Genomic DNA, 14,686 nt, shown 5'->3' with positions numbered 1-14,686 from the left:
CCTTTTAGAGGTCTCTAGGCATTTCCTTGGATTACTGTTACTTTTCTAAAAAGAATACTATTCAAATCCAAAAAACATGCTTTAGAGGCAAGGGAACTGCATAAATTGGGACACTTGAGAATGATGGGCTTCTATTAATAATTATACCAGTAAAATAAGTGTAAACTGTGACTGTCCTGATCAAACTGGTATGTATAGTCACCCATTTATACCTTTTTTAAAGCAATATTTCTTCTACAGTTGTACATTAAGGGTTCATGCTCTTGTAACTTAGCTCATGAATAGTCACAGCCTCAGAATAAATGCACATAACAATGATTTCTGTTAGGAATATGAATTTAACCTTAGTTTGACTTTATCTGTTGAATATTTTCAGGTGTATGTGTGATAAATCAGGAGTCTTTGCATCTCTGATATATTAAGATGTTTCTAGTTGCAAGGGGGAAAAGGTCCTGTGCAAATTTACAAAATAATAAAGGAGAAATTCAGAGGTAGCAAGGCAGTTTTAGGGTAGGTATGACCTAGATGCTTCATGCTGTAATAAAGATCCTGTTTCTTCACATCCCTCAAGTTTGCTTTCCAGACGATATCAGCTTTATCTTAAGGCTGGCTCATGGAAGTACATGTGTCCTTTCAAGACAGTGAGCTTGGATTGTTTTTGGGAGAGCAAGGGAGCTTTTCAGATGTTCTCCCCAAACTGTTCTTTGTGTCCCATAGGTCCTAACCAAATTATGTGTCCATCCATTAAAACTATGTCTTGTGAACATGGAAGCAACCCAAGTGCCCATTAACAGATGATTGGATTAAGAAGATGTGGTATATATACACAATGGAATATTAGTCATAAAAAAGAATGAAATTCTGCCATTTGCAGCAACATGGATGGACCTAGAGAATATTATGCTTAGTAAAAGAAGTCAGAGAAAGACAAATACTGTATGATATCACTTATATGTGGAATCTAAAAAAGAAAAAAAATGAATGTATATGCAAAACAGATGCACAGATAGAGAACACAAATTTGTGGTTACCAAAGGGGAGAGGGGAGTGAGGAGAGACAAATTAGGGGTGTGGGATTAACAAACTACTGTGTATAAAATAAATAAGTAAATAAGCAACAAAGACATACTGTATAGCACAGGGAATTATATCCATTATCATATAGTAACTTAAAATGGAGTTATATAATGCAAAAATACTGAATCACTATGCTATACACCTAAAGCTAATATAATATTGTAAATCAACTATACTTCAATTAAAAAAAAAAGTCTTGTGAGTGGGATTATCGTTCCCTTATGCCTGACTATTAGAGCCAGTGATGGAGCTGGCTTCGCTCAAAGTACATGTGTTACATAGTGTTAGTATAGTTACCTAAACAAAAATAAGGAGAGTTATGAAAAGAAGAGGAACTCTTGACTAGAAGACTAATTACAGTGTCTATCTCACTGCCCTCTGACAACTTACTAAGCCAAGCAACTTTCTAACCTACCCCCCTGACTCTTGTTAATTATACTCACTCAAGTTGTTCCTTGGTCTTTGCTCTTCCTTTGACACAGGAAATGTCCTATCCCTGGGCCTCCTACTTACTGTCATAGAGCATAAGTTGAAATCTACAGACTGGGGGTTCTGTGGGCTTTGGTGGTCTTACTGAGCAAAGCCATGTAAGTTACCTAGAGTAGTTATAATCAAAATTGAGGAAGCCTTATTTTGCTCTGGTATACTACCACTATTTCTTCTAGGATGATTAAGAACTCCATCAACCTACACAGAATGGAAAACATGCTATTTACTTTCTTTACCTTGCATCTAAGGAAATGTTATATTTTTCCCTAATCAAGTTAATGCCAACCTGATAAGTCATTTAAATATGTAGATTCATAACTGGTTAATGGTAGAAGAGGTTTACTGTCACTTGATGTGCTCATTTTATAGCCAAGGAAGTAGGGGTTCAGACAGGGAAATGATTCCTCTAGTTCATAGTAGAGGCATGGCCCTCTTTCACCTCATATATGTATATTTTTTATCCAAACTGTGTTTATTGGGATGGTTCCCCGTTCATCTTGATTCACAGTGCTTTTAGTGCTTCCATTTGAAGGAGGATCCTTTTGCAAGCCTTGCTTTTCCTCCTATGGGCTGGCAGAGACAGTAGAGCAGCCAACACACAAAACTACCGTTTGTGTATGGTTAAAGATGGTGATTTTACAACATCTTGGGCATTTCACATTCATGAAGTAAGAACTGGGGCTCTGCACCAGGCACTTCTGCTTGTGTTTCTTCTTCTCTTCTGAAGAGGGATGAAGGAGCTCCTTTGTGAATGCATGTTCCTGTGGGGAGGTCATCACCACTGGAAAGGCCATCTCTTAGTCCTTTTACTCACACCCAATAATTTATACTATGCTTTACAATTTACAAGGTTGTTTTCATACTGTCAACTCTTGACAGTTTGGAGCCAATTAACTGGTAAAAATAAAATACTGCATTTTTAGAAAAATATAAATTAACATGAATTTAGTAAGTAATCCATAATGGAAAATATTTATTTTTTGGAACTGTGTAGTAACAGACTATAGATCTACTGCAATGGGAATACCTTCTCTCTGATCAGTCAGTGGTGAGTTGCTAACTTAAAATGTTGGAAATTTCACTTCTGATTCAAGATGGCAACTGAACACACTTATTTCTTCTCTACAAATGCCATTGAAATAACCATAAGGATAGAAAAAGGGATAAAGACATTGAGAATGGGGTTGGAGGGCCCTATTAGTGAATCAGATAATTTCAAGTTCTAAAAGATGGAAGGTAAATAGGATAATATCAAAGGAAGCACAGATAAGACCATGCATAGACAAAGCCTGAGGTAGAGATGGGAGCTCATTCTTCACAGCTTGGCTATGGAGAAAACAAGTAGATAAGGAGAGGAGTAGGTAAGGAAAGCAAGAGTGGAAAGAAATCACACTGATGCCCCTGTTGCCACCCTACTTTCTCTTCCTGTTTGTGCAGCTATAGAATGTGCTCCCAGTGCTGAAGTAAAAGTCTAAATATACTGAGTATTATGTCTGGAAGGTAGTGGGGCTCCTACATAGCGATTGCTGCCCTCGATTGGCAGCCCCCTAGTTTGGTCTGATTTTGAACCTGAAGTTCTGTATCAGTGAGGGCAAGTTTCAATCAACCAAGTGATGACTGGGGAAACATCAGCAATAGGGCTAGTGTTAAGAATTGAATATAACTGTAGAACTAAGGCTAAAACAAAGGTTGGAATAAGTGTAACAGAATAATATAAAAATAGTTTACACTCTGACTGTAGAAATAATGCATCTAATAAAAAAATGAGAGAAGAAAAGGTAGAAAGTAGAATAAACTCTCATTGCTTCTTATAGGAGTCAAAGGATATAATTTAAAGCTGACCAATCAAGCAGTAGAAGTTTGAATAAATTTAAGAGTACAAAAGTAAGTGATAGTAATATTGCCAAAAATCGTGTACTGGATATGGAGGAAGAAGTACAGCTAATTTTATTATTCTTAGAAGAGAAGCAGATACCACCCAAACATATTATGTAAAGGTATAAGCATAAAGATGACCACTAAATCAAAAATACAAGCCTTCCTAAAGAGCAAATAATATGAGAGAACTAAGTCCCTACATACAGTCACATAAAGAATGTAAATAGGCTTTTTTACCTATTAAAATAAAAACGTATTCAGGCTGAATCACAGACAAAACCCAATGATATAGTATGTTGTATATGAGGGACATCTAAAACAGATTAAAAGTTAAGGATATAAGGATGGGCAAAGGCATGCCAGGAAAACACAAGTAAAAAGAAAGCATGAATCATGATCTCAATAAAACAAGGTAGAATTCAAGGCAGAAAGCATAAGCAAGACAAAGAAATGCGCTCTATAATCGTAAAGACTCTAATTCTTGAGGAATTGTAATAATTATGAATAGCTATTGCACCAAATAATAGCATCTTTCATGAGGCAAAAATGGCAAGAGCTACAAGGAGAAATGTGTAGAAGTACATTAGTACTAAGAAACTAATACACTTCTCTTAGCCTAAGACAAATCAAATGGACAAAAAAAAAAAAAAAAAGGTAAAGAAGACCTATACTAGGAATTCCCTGGCGGTTCAGTGGTTAGGACTCTATGCTTCCACTGCAGGGGGCATGGGTTCAATCCCTGGTTGGGGACCTAAAATCCTGCATGCCCTGTGGCACGGCCAAGAAAAAAAAAAGACCTATGCTACATAATCAGTAAGGCAGAGCTGATGAATATACATCAAATTTTATACTTGATAATAGAATATGCCATTTTTATAAGTGCCATGTAATGTTCATGAAAATTGACCATGTAATGGACCAAAAGTGAACTTTGAAAAATTCCAGAAGTATAAATGTTACAGATTTCATTGTCTCAACATAATACAATAGAATGGGTATTAATAACAAAATAACAAAACCAGAAACCAAAATTGCCTTTGTATCTTGAAATTAAAATAAAATTGTTAAATAATGTTTGGGCAAAGGAAAAATACAAACCATGATTGCAGAATTTCTAGAAAACAATGATAAAAACTCAACATCAGAATCTGGAATACAGCTACAGTTGTCTTCAGAAGAAAACTCATAACCCTGTGTACTTATTTTGATGAAAAAATTAAATCTTGCGAATGAATTAAGCATGCTATTTTTAAAAATAAATTTATTTATTTATTTTTGGCTGCGTTGGGTCTTTTTTGCTGCACGCAGGCTTTCTCTAGTTGCGGCAAGCGGGGGCTACTCTTCCTTGTGGTGGGCATGCTTCTCATTGCGGTGGCTTTTCGTTGCGGAGCACGGACTCTAGGTGCACAGGCTTCAGTAGTTGTGGCTCGCAGGCTCTAGAGCACAGGCTCAGTAGTTGTGGCGCACGGGCTTAGTTGCTCCGCGGCATGTGGGATCTTCCCGAACCAGGACTCGAACCCGTTTCCCCTGCATTGGCAGGCAGATTCTTAACCACTGCGCCACCAGGGAAGTCCCTATTTATTTATTTATTTATTTATTTTTTTAATTAGAAAAATAGCAAACCAAAGGTAAGTAGAAGGAAGAAATTACAAATTTTTGACAAGCAGGAATTAGTTAGACAATAGAAAAATAAAACCAATAGGTTGTATCCTTTTTTAAAAAATCAGTACTATATCAAGGGTCAGCAATTTTATACCTCACAGGCGAAATTTGGCCCACCATCTGTTTTGTATGGCCTACAAGCTAAGAATGGTTTTTACATTTTTAAATGGTTAAAAAAAATCAAAAGAATATTTTGTGACAAATGGAAATTTTCTGCATTTCAAATTTATTGTTCATAAAATTGTATCAAAATACAGAAACACTTTTTTGTTTGTTTGTTACTTTTTAAAATTAATTAATTTATTTTGGCTGCACCAGGTCTTAGTTGAGGCACTCGGGATCTTCATTGCAGCATATTTAGTTGTGGCATGCAAACTCTTAGTGTGGCATGCACGTGGGATCTAGTTCCCCGACCAGGGATCGAACCCTGGGCCCCCTGCATTGGGAGCACGGAGTCTTACCCACTGGACCACCAGGGAAGTCCTGTCATGTTTAAAATATATTGCTTACAGCCGTTTTTGTGCTATGATGGCACAGTTGAGTATAGTTGAGTTGTGACAGAGACCATGTGGCATTCTCATCACCTGGCACGCTGCTTGGCACACTACAAACCAGTGATGCAGTTATAACTTGACAGCATTTCTAGTGCCATGCATATCTCCATTTAGCAACATTTTATTTAATCTTTAAATTTTTTTTTTTTTTTTTTTTTTTTTGGCTGTGCCGCAGGGCTTGCGGGATCTTATTAGTTCCCCGACCAGGGATTGAACCAAGGCTATGACAGTGAAAGTGCCAAGTCCTAACCACTGGGCCGCCAGGGAACTCCCTAAATATTAATTTTAATTTAGTTTTTTATTACCAGTTCATATTCATCACATCAAAGAAAAACGAAAAGAGAAAAGTGAACTTTGAACGTCAAGCTTTTAAGGCACAGTGGAGTGTGGATTATTTTGCTACCAAATTAGGTGGGAAAGCATTATGTTTATTGTGGAATGTCACAGTAGCTCTACAATAGGCTTTGGTACTACCAGACTAAGCAGTCAACATAATGTTCCTAACATAGGAAAGCAACAGTCAGAAAAATTAGAAATTTTAATATGGAATATATTGTGGTAGCAGAATTTCTTCACAAAAAATGAAAATGAAGCTGCAACCAAAGTAAGTTTCTGAGTGGCTCATTCATTATCCAAGCAAGGAAAGCCATTTACTAATTGTGAATTAATTGTCTTTAATTGCAGTAGCCAAAGAACTGTGTCCAGAGAAAAATAAACTTAAGACTAATAGTCTTGCAGTGAGAACAGGTGCTCAGCGTTGATATTGGGAGCAATGTTAAATAAGTTAGTTAAAAAACAAGGCAGAAGATTGAGTGGTCTTCCTTCTCTCTCAGTGAGTAAATAGATATTACCAATACTGTTCAGTTGTTTATTCAAAGAGTCAATGCCAAGTTTGAAAATTTAGCCTTTGTGAATAGTCTGCCTGTAACAACTACGGGAGAGGTTATTTTCAAAGACGATGAGAAAACACTGATTCAGCACAACCTAAGATGGAATCTGCTAAGATGTGTTACAATTGATAGTAAAAATATATGTGGAGCATTAAAAGGCATAGTTGTACAAATTGTATTATCAGCAGGTACTTTGCAGAAAGTGCTTCAATCTATCGTGTTATAAAACCAGTAGTGTCAACAGTGAACTTCATTTATTCTTATGGACTTAACCATCATCAGTTTTGTGAATTTTTGTCAGAAATAGGAGCTGAATATCCTGACCTGCTCTACCACACTTCAATGATTTAGCAGTGATAACACTTTATTGCAGTTTTTTTGAGCTCAGGGCCAAGATTGAAATATTTCTGAATGAGAAGAACCACCCTCAACTACTGTTATCAAGTACTGAATGACTGGACATTAGCCTTTACAGCAGACTTGATGGTTCGTAATGAGCTTACCCTAAAATTATAAGATAAAACAGTGCTTTTATGGGAAACATAGCGAGGTGAAGTCATTTCAGCAACAACCTAACATTTTCTATACTTCTTGTGCTGTCAACAGTTAAAACAAGAAGTTAGGCCTCCATTCCCATGCAAGCCTTTCAGCAGATAAATTTTGTGAGCTCAAACTAAAGTTCCAGAAGCTCTTTTTTGGACCTCGATGCAAATGCAAAAAAAAATCCTTATTTCAAAATTTATTTAACTGTGCAGTTGAGGAGCTTCCACCTAACCTTCAATTGCAAGTGTTTAGTCTGCAAAGTAATGACATGCTAAAAGGCAAATATCAGAGAATTTAATAGAATTCTATAAATGCCTTCCCAGTGATTAATATACTTAATTAAAATCAGATGCTCATGGATTGATATCAGTATTTGGCAGTACCCATCTGTGTAAAAAGGCACTTTCAAATATGAAACATGTAAATCTCATTACAGATCAGCATTAACAGATGAACATTTGTAATGTTTTGAATGACAGGAAACACACACTTTGAACCCCAATTAAGCAAAATTTTATCTCCTAAAAAAGAATTCCCTTTTTCTCATTAGTGGATCAATATTACTTTTTTTAAAAAAGTACTTAATATAGTATTACTATATTATATTATGAATGTCATCAATAAAAATCTTGTAGAAAATTTTTTCTCTTTTATATAAGTACCTACATAATGTACTTGGTCTGCAAAGCCTAAAATATTTACTATCAGCCCCTGTACAAAAATGTTTGCTGATTTTGGAGTTAGAAAAACTAGTAGCTAGGGGAGACAGCATAAATACTCAAAATACAAAATAACAAAAGAGAATAATCCAGAAATAGAATTTTAATAATCATAAGAAATTGATTTATACAATTAAATGCAAAGAAGTTTGAAGACCTGAAATGGATAATCTCTATGAAAATATAATTTACCAAAGATGACCCTAGAAGACAAAATCTTAACAGACCAGATTTCATTAAAAAAAAATTTGCCAAAGATATGACCCTCAGAAAACTATTTGAGCTGTTCTAGAGCATAGAAACAAAAGGAAAATTTTGAATGCTATTTTAGAATCAAAACAACAGCAAACTTATGGATATCAATTTAAAAGTCCTAAATAAATTATTAAGAAAAGATCCAACACTACATTTAAAAATTAATACATTGTGATCAAGTAGAGTTTATTCCAGGAATATGTGAATGGTTCAATATTAGAAAACAATCATTTACAGAGAAAATTCATATGGACAAGCTCATAGATGTTAAAAAGGCATTTGACAAAATTCAACATTTAATAAAATACAAATTGATAGAATGAATACATGCATATATACATATATACACCTCTAAAACATACAATGTGTACATATGCAAATATGTGTATATATAATGTGTATTATATATACACATTCCAAAACTGATGTGAAAATATTGGAGGTATTCCCTTAAAGTTAAGAACAAGAAAATGAGTCCACTTTCACCATACTGTTTTCTCGTATTAAAGGTATTAGCTAGCACAATGACAACATTAGATTGCAAGACTTGAAAAGAGTAAAACTTTTTATTTGCAGAAAATATGACTATATTCCCGTACAGCCCATGAGAATAAATAGTAAGATAATTTAATAAAGTAATAGGATATGAAATTAAAATACAAAAAATCAATAGCTATTATATGTACAGCAACCATTAGTAGATACATGGAAGAGAAAGTACCTTTTTACAATATCAATAGAAATAGATGAGTGGGAAAAACATTAAAACATTCTTGAAGGAGCTGTAGAGGAGGAAGAAATTTTCCGCTACATTTCTAAGTTCCTCTGGCTGATCTAAGAATTTAATTGACATTAGAGATTAACAGAAAATCAAACAAAAATTAAATAACGTGTATACATGGGAGAGACCCAGGAAAACTGAGTAACCAAAATGGCTAAAGCCCTCACCTTAAAAACCATTCTCAGCTAAAGACAAAAGAGGATGATCAGGGGCTTCCCTGGTGGCGCAGTGGTTAAGAATCCGCCTGCCAATGCAGGGGACACGGGTTTGATCACTGGTCGGGGAGGATCCCACATGCCACGGAACAACTAAGCCCGTGCGCCAGAACTACTGAGCCTGCGCTCTAGAGCCCATGAGGCACAACTACTGAGCCCACGTGCCACAACTACAGAAGCCCACGCACCTAGAGCCTGTGCTCCACAACGAGAGAAGCCACTGCAATGAGAAGCCCAAGCACCGCAACCAAGAGTAGCCCTCACTCGCCGCAACCAGAGAAAAGCCTGCGCAGCAACGAAGACCCAACGCAGCCAAAAATAAAAATAAATAAAATAAAAATAAATAAATTTATAAAAAAAAAAAAAAAGGATGATCAAGGTGGGGAGAGTCAGTTCTGGGAGGTTACCAAGAAAAGCACAGTAAACAAGGGTGATTGTGTTGCAGATTTAAGATTTCTCCATTGATAAGAGTTTCTAGAGCTTTTTTCATCCTCTTCCTAGTACAGAGAGGGAGACACCCTTACAACTGGCGTTTTCCCTTACAAATGTAAATGTCACTGGGGTTTCAGAGTTTTTCCCAAGTCTGCCTTTTCTCAGAAAATAACCAGCCTAAAACAATATGCCGTAGAGACGTATTTTAGGGTGGCAAATTCTGCTCCCCTACAGAGCCAAAAGGAGACTTTGACAAATGGATAGGTATGTTCTTGGATAAGAAGACAACACAAAGATGTTGATTCTCCCTTGGCTAAAGTATGAATTTAATGAGATCAGGTATTTTTTCCCCATAAAATCAGACAAGCTGTTTCTAAAATTTACATGAAAAGTAAAAGAATAACCACAAACAAATAGCTGTATGGGGGTTTTAGCCCCATCAGGTATTGAAATATACTATAGAATTTGAATAATTAAAATATTGTAATAATGGCATGAATAGACCGACAAATAGAATTGAAAAGAAAGTCAGAAATAAATTCAAATACATAGAAAACATCAAGTCAGTGGAACAAAGATGGACTTTTTAATAAATGGTACTGGGAATACTTTTCAGTCATTTGGAAACCAGTTAAAAATTTGAACCCATATCTCATAGCATATGCCTTGATATACTGCTGTCGACTGAAAAAAATGCACAACTAAAAATTGAGTATTATGCTTTATTTAGGGACATTATGAGGATTTAAGCCTGGGATACATCCTCTCAGAAATAAGGGAGGAGTCAGGATATATAGGAGTTTTTGCAAAAAAAAAAGGAAAAGGTAGTTGAACATCAAAATATCAATATTACTGCTAATTAAGGAAAAACCAGACATCCCAAGTTAATGAATTTAGCACTTTTCTGTGTATGAGAAGATGCAAGAGTCTGGGCTTATTTAAATTCTTCCTTTGACATGCACGTTAACTATCTATGGCCAGTAACCTGTTTTCTCTCCATCCTGAACCCCCTCAGGGTGCGCTGTGTGGGTGGGGGGAAGCTGCTGCAGTGGCTGAAGGTTGAATGGCTGCAACGTCCTTTGTTTACATTCTTTTTTTTTTTTGAATTTTTGAATTTTATTTTATTTTTTTTATACAGCAGGTTCTTATTAGTTACCCATTTTATACATGTTAGTGTATATATGTCAATCCCAATCTCCCAGTTCATCCCACCCACCCACCCTCCCCGCCACTTTCACCGCTTGGTGTCCATACGCTTGTTCTCTACATCTGTGTCTCTGTTTCTGCCTGTACCATTCACCTGTACCATTTTTCTAGGTTCCACATATATGCGTTAATATACGGTATTTGTTTTTCTCTTTCTGACTTACTTCATTCTGTATGACAGTCTCTAGATCCATCCATGTCTCTACAAATGACCCAATTTTGTTCCTTTTTATGGCTGAGTAATATTCCATTGTATATATGTACCACTACTTCTTTATCCATTCGTCTGTCAATGGGCATTTAGGTTGCTTCCATGACCTGGCTATTGTAAATAGTGCTGCAATGAACACTGGGGTGCATGTGCCTTTTTGAATTATGGTTTTCTCTGGGTATATGCCCAGTAGTGGGATTGCTGGGTCATATGGTAATTCTATTTTTAGTTTTTTAAGGAACCTCCATACTGTTCTCCATAGTGGCTGTATCAGTTTACATTCCCACCAACAGTGCAAGAGGGTTCCCTTTTCTCCACACCCTCTCCAGCATTTGTTGCTTGTAGATTTTCTGATGATGCCCATTCAAACTGGTGTGAGGTGATACCTCATTGTATTTTTGATTTGCATTTCTCTAATAATTAGTGATGTTGAGCAGCTTTTCATGTGCTTCATGGCCGTCTGTATGTCTTCTTTGGAGAAATGTCTATTTAGGTCTTCTGCCCATTTTTGGATTGGGGTGTTTGTTTCTTTAATATTGAGCTGCATGAGCTGTTTATATATTTTGGAGATTAATCCTTTGTCCATTGATTCGTTTGCAAATATTTTCTCCCATTCTGAGGGTTGTCTTTTCATCTTGTTTGTAGTTTCCTTTGCTTTGCAAAAGCTTTTAAGTTTCATTAGGTCCCATTTGTTTATTTTTGTTCTTATTTCCATTACTCTAGGAGGTGGATCAAAACAGATCTTGCTGTGATTTATGTCAAAGGGTGTTCTTCCTATGTTTTCCTCTAAGAGTTTTATAGTGTCTGGTCTTACATTTAGGTCTCTAATCCATTTTGAGTTTATTTTTGTGTATGGTTTTAGGGAGTGTTCTAATTTCATTCTCTTACATGTAGCTGTCCAGTTTTCCCAGCACCACTTATTGAAGAGACTGTCTTTTCTCCATTGTATATCCTTGCCTCCTTTATTATAGATTAGTTGACCTTAGGTGCGTGGGTTTATCTCTGGGCTTTCTATCCTGTTCCATTGATCTATGTTTCTGTTTTTGTGCCAGTACCATATTGTCTTGATTACTGTAGCTTTGTAGTGTAGTCTGAAATCAGGGAGTCTGATTCCTCCAGCTCCGTTTTTTTACCCTCAAGACTGCTTTGGCTATTCGGGGTCTTTTGTGTCTCCATACAAATTTTAAGATTCTTTGTTTACATTCTGTAAACTCTTTTTTTGTTTTGTTTAATATGATTTATCCTGGAGATCTCTCTATATCGCTACATAGAAAACTTCCTTATTCTTTATATAGCTGTACAATATTCTATTGCAGGATATACTATAGAAACATAAAACACAACATAAAAACAACATAAATCCTTCACAAGGCAAACAACAGTATAAGTGGAAACAAGCTGGGAAGAAATATGCAAATCTTATTGCAAACAAATGGCTAATCTCCTTAATACAAGAACACAGGAGAAAAAGTTTTAATAATGCATTAGAAAACATTGTTCAAAAGTCCAGTTATGACAGTTCACATAACGTACACCACATTGTAAACATCTAAAAAGATAACTAAACTAAACCTTAATCAAAAAAAGAAATGCACATGTAAACTTTACTAAGATAACATATCTCATCTACTGTATTGGCAAAAATCCTAGAACTTGACTGTAATCACTATTGAGAAGGTTGTGCTGAAACATGCACTTTCATACATGGGTGATAAAAGTACAAATTTACACACATTTCCTACGGAAGGGAATTTGGCATTATCTATCAAATAATAGATGTATTCACCTTTTGACTGAACAATTCTAATTCTTAGGAATCTCTCCTGCAGATACACTTGAACACTTATGAAGAGACATAAGTGCCAGGTTATTATTCATTGATGTGTTATTTCTAATAGCAAAACAAAACAAAAAAGTCAATGTAACAATACATATCTATCAATAGAGGAATAGTATATCCTGCCATAGAATATTTTACAGCTTTCTAAAGAGTCAGGAAGTTTTCTATGTAGCGATATGGAGAGATCTCCAGGATAAATCACGCTAAACAAAACAAAACAAAAACAAGGAAAAGCAACGTACAGCATGTGATAGCCAGCCTCCAAAAATACCCTCCGTGATCCTCACCTGGTACACACAACCTTGTTAATCACAGCTAGTTTGTATAATGAATAGAATGCAATCAAAGTGGTGGTGTGTGAATTCTAAGGCTTGTCTAAAAGCGTTGCAGCTTTTCACCTTGGTCTCTCTGACTGGGGAAACCTGTCACCATGCCATGATGACACTCAAGCAGTCCTGTGGAGAGGCCCACATGGAGAGAAAGTGAGGCCTCCCACCAATTGCCCGGATCAACTTGCCAACCACGTGAGTGAGCCACCTTGGAAGTAGATTCTTCTCAAACCTTAAGATGACTGCAGACCCAGCTAGCATCGGATTGTGATCTCATGAGAGAGATCCTGAGCTAGAACTGCTCAGACAAGCCATTTCTAAATTCCTGACTCATAAAAATTCACAATAAATATATTTGGTCTTCATCCACAGTTCCTGGCTCACAGTTCCCAAACCCTTGGGAGTTTCCTAAACTGTAAGACCCATGGAGCATGTTTTGTTACAGTATTTTGTCTCTTGTCCTCAATTCCTGAAAAAATGCTTCAGAGCCATTGAAGTGAAATGGGTGCCTTGTTATTTGTAACAAGCCTCTTTCCACAGCAGTTGGGTTTTTGTTAATGAGGTGATTTTGGAAAGTAAGTAAGGATGGGGCCGGTTATCAGGGGAACCACCTTGATTAGAGGGTTGGAACTTTCAGCCCCACTCCCTGATTACCCAGGAGGAGGAGAAAGGTTCTGGAGGTTGAATTAATCACCAATGCCTAAGGATTTAATCAACCATGCCTGTGTAGTGAAGCCACCATTAAAATCCAAAAGGAGGGGTTTCAGAGAGCTTCCAGGTTTGTGAAGCAGAATGCCTCTACATGCCACCGTGCTGGGCTCCAAACTCCAAGAGGACTGAAGTTTCTTTGTTCTCAACCTCACCCTATGAATCTCTTCATCTGGCTGTTGATTCCTGTGCTTTAATATCCTCGGTAATAAACCACTCATCTGGTGAGTAAATTGATTTTCTAAATTCTGTGAGCTGGTTTAGCAAATTAATTGAACCCAAAGAGAGGGTTGCAGGAGCCTCTGATTTATAGCCAGTTGGTCAGAAGATCAGGTAACAACATGGACTTGAGGCTGGCATTTGAGTGGGGGCCATCTTGTGGGACTGAGCCCTTAACTTGTAGAATCTGATGCTATCTCTGGGTAAATAGTGTCAGAATAGAGTTGAATTGTAGGACACCCAGTTGCTGTCGGAGAATTGCTCGTTGGTGATGTGGGGGAAATCACACTCCCACGTAGGAATTGGTTCTAGAATATTTAGGTTTAATTTAAAAAATAAAAGTTAACATTTAAAAAAATCTAAATTTCTTGTAAAATCCATATTTTCAGCGTTTCTTTTTAAAAAATGTGACATTCCATAAATGCTGGGCTGGCCTTTTGACTAGCAAAAAACAATTAGAGCTGAGTTGTGGCTTTTTACATGATATATACATGTGTACTACACGAAGTCCACATTAATTTGAATGTTCTATCTGGCCTTGTAGGTATTTAAATATGTGGCCCCCACTTTAAACATTGAAAGAAAGCTTTCACTTGGGTTCCCCTGTGAGTCTTTGCTTCTCCAGGCTAAAATATCATAGGTTCTTTTTTTAAATTTATTTCGCTTTTTGTTTCCTTA

The sequence above is a fragment of the Eubalaena glacialis genome, chromosome 10 (genome assembly GCF_028564815.1).
Source record: "Eubalaena glacialis isolate mEubGla1 chromosome 10, mEubGla1.1.hap2.+ XY, whole genome shotgun sequence".
NCBI classification, from domain to species: domain Eukaryota; kingdom Metazoa; phylum Chordata; class Mammalia; order Artiodactyla; family Balaenidae; genus Eubalaena; species Eubalaena glacialis.
This window is presented reverse-complemented; position numbering follows the sequence as displayed.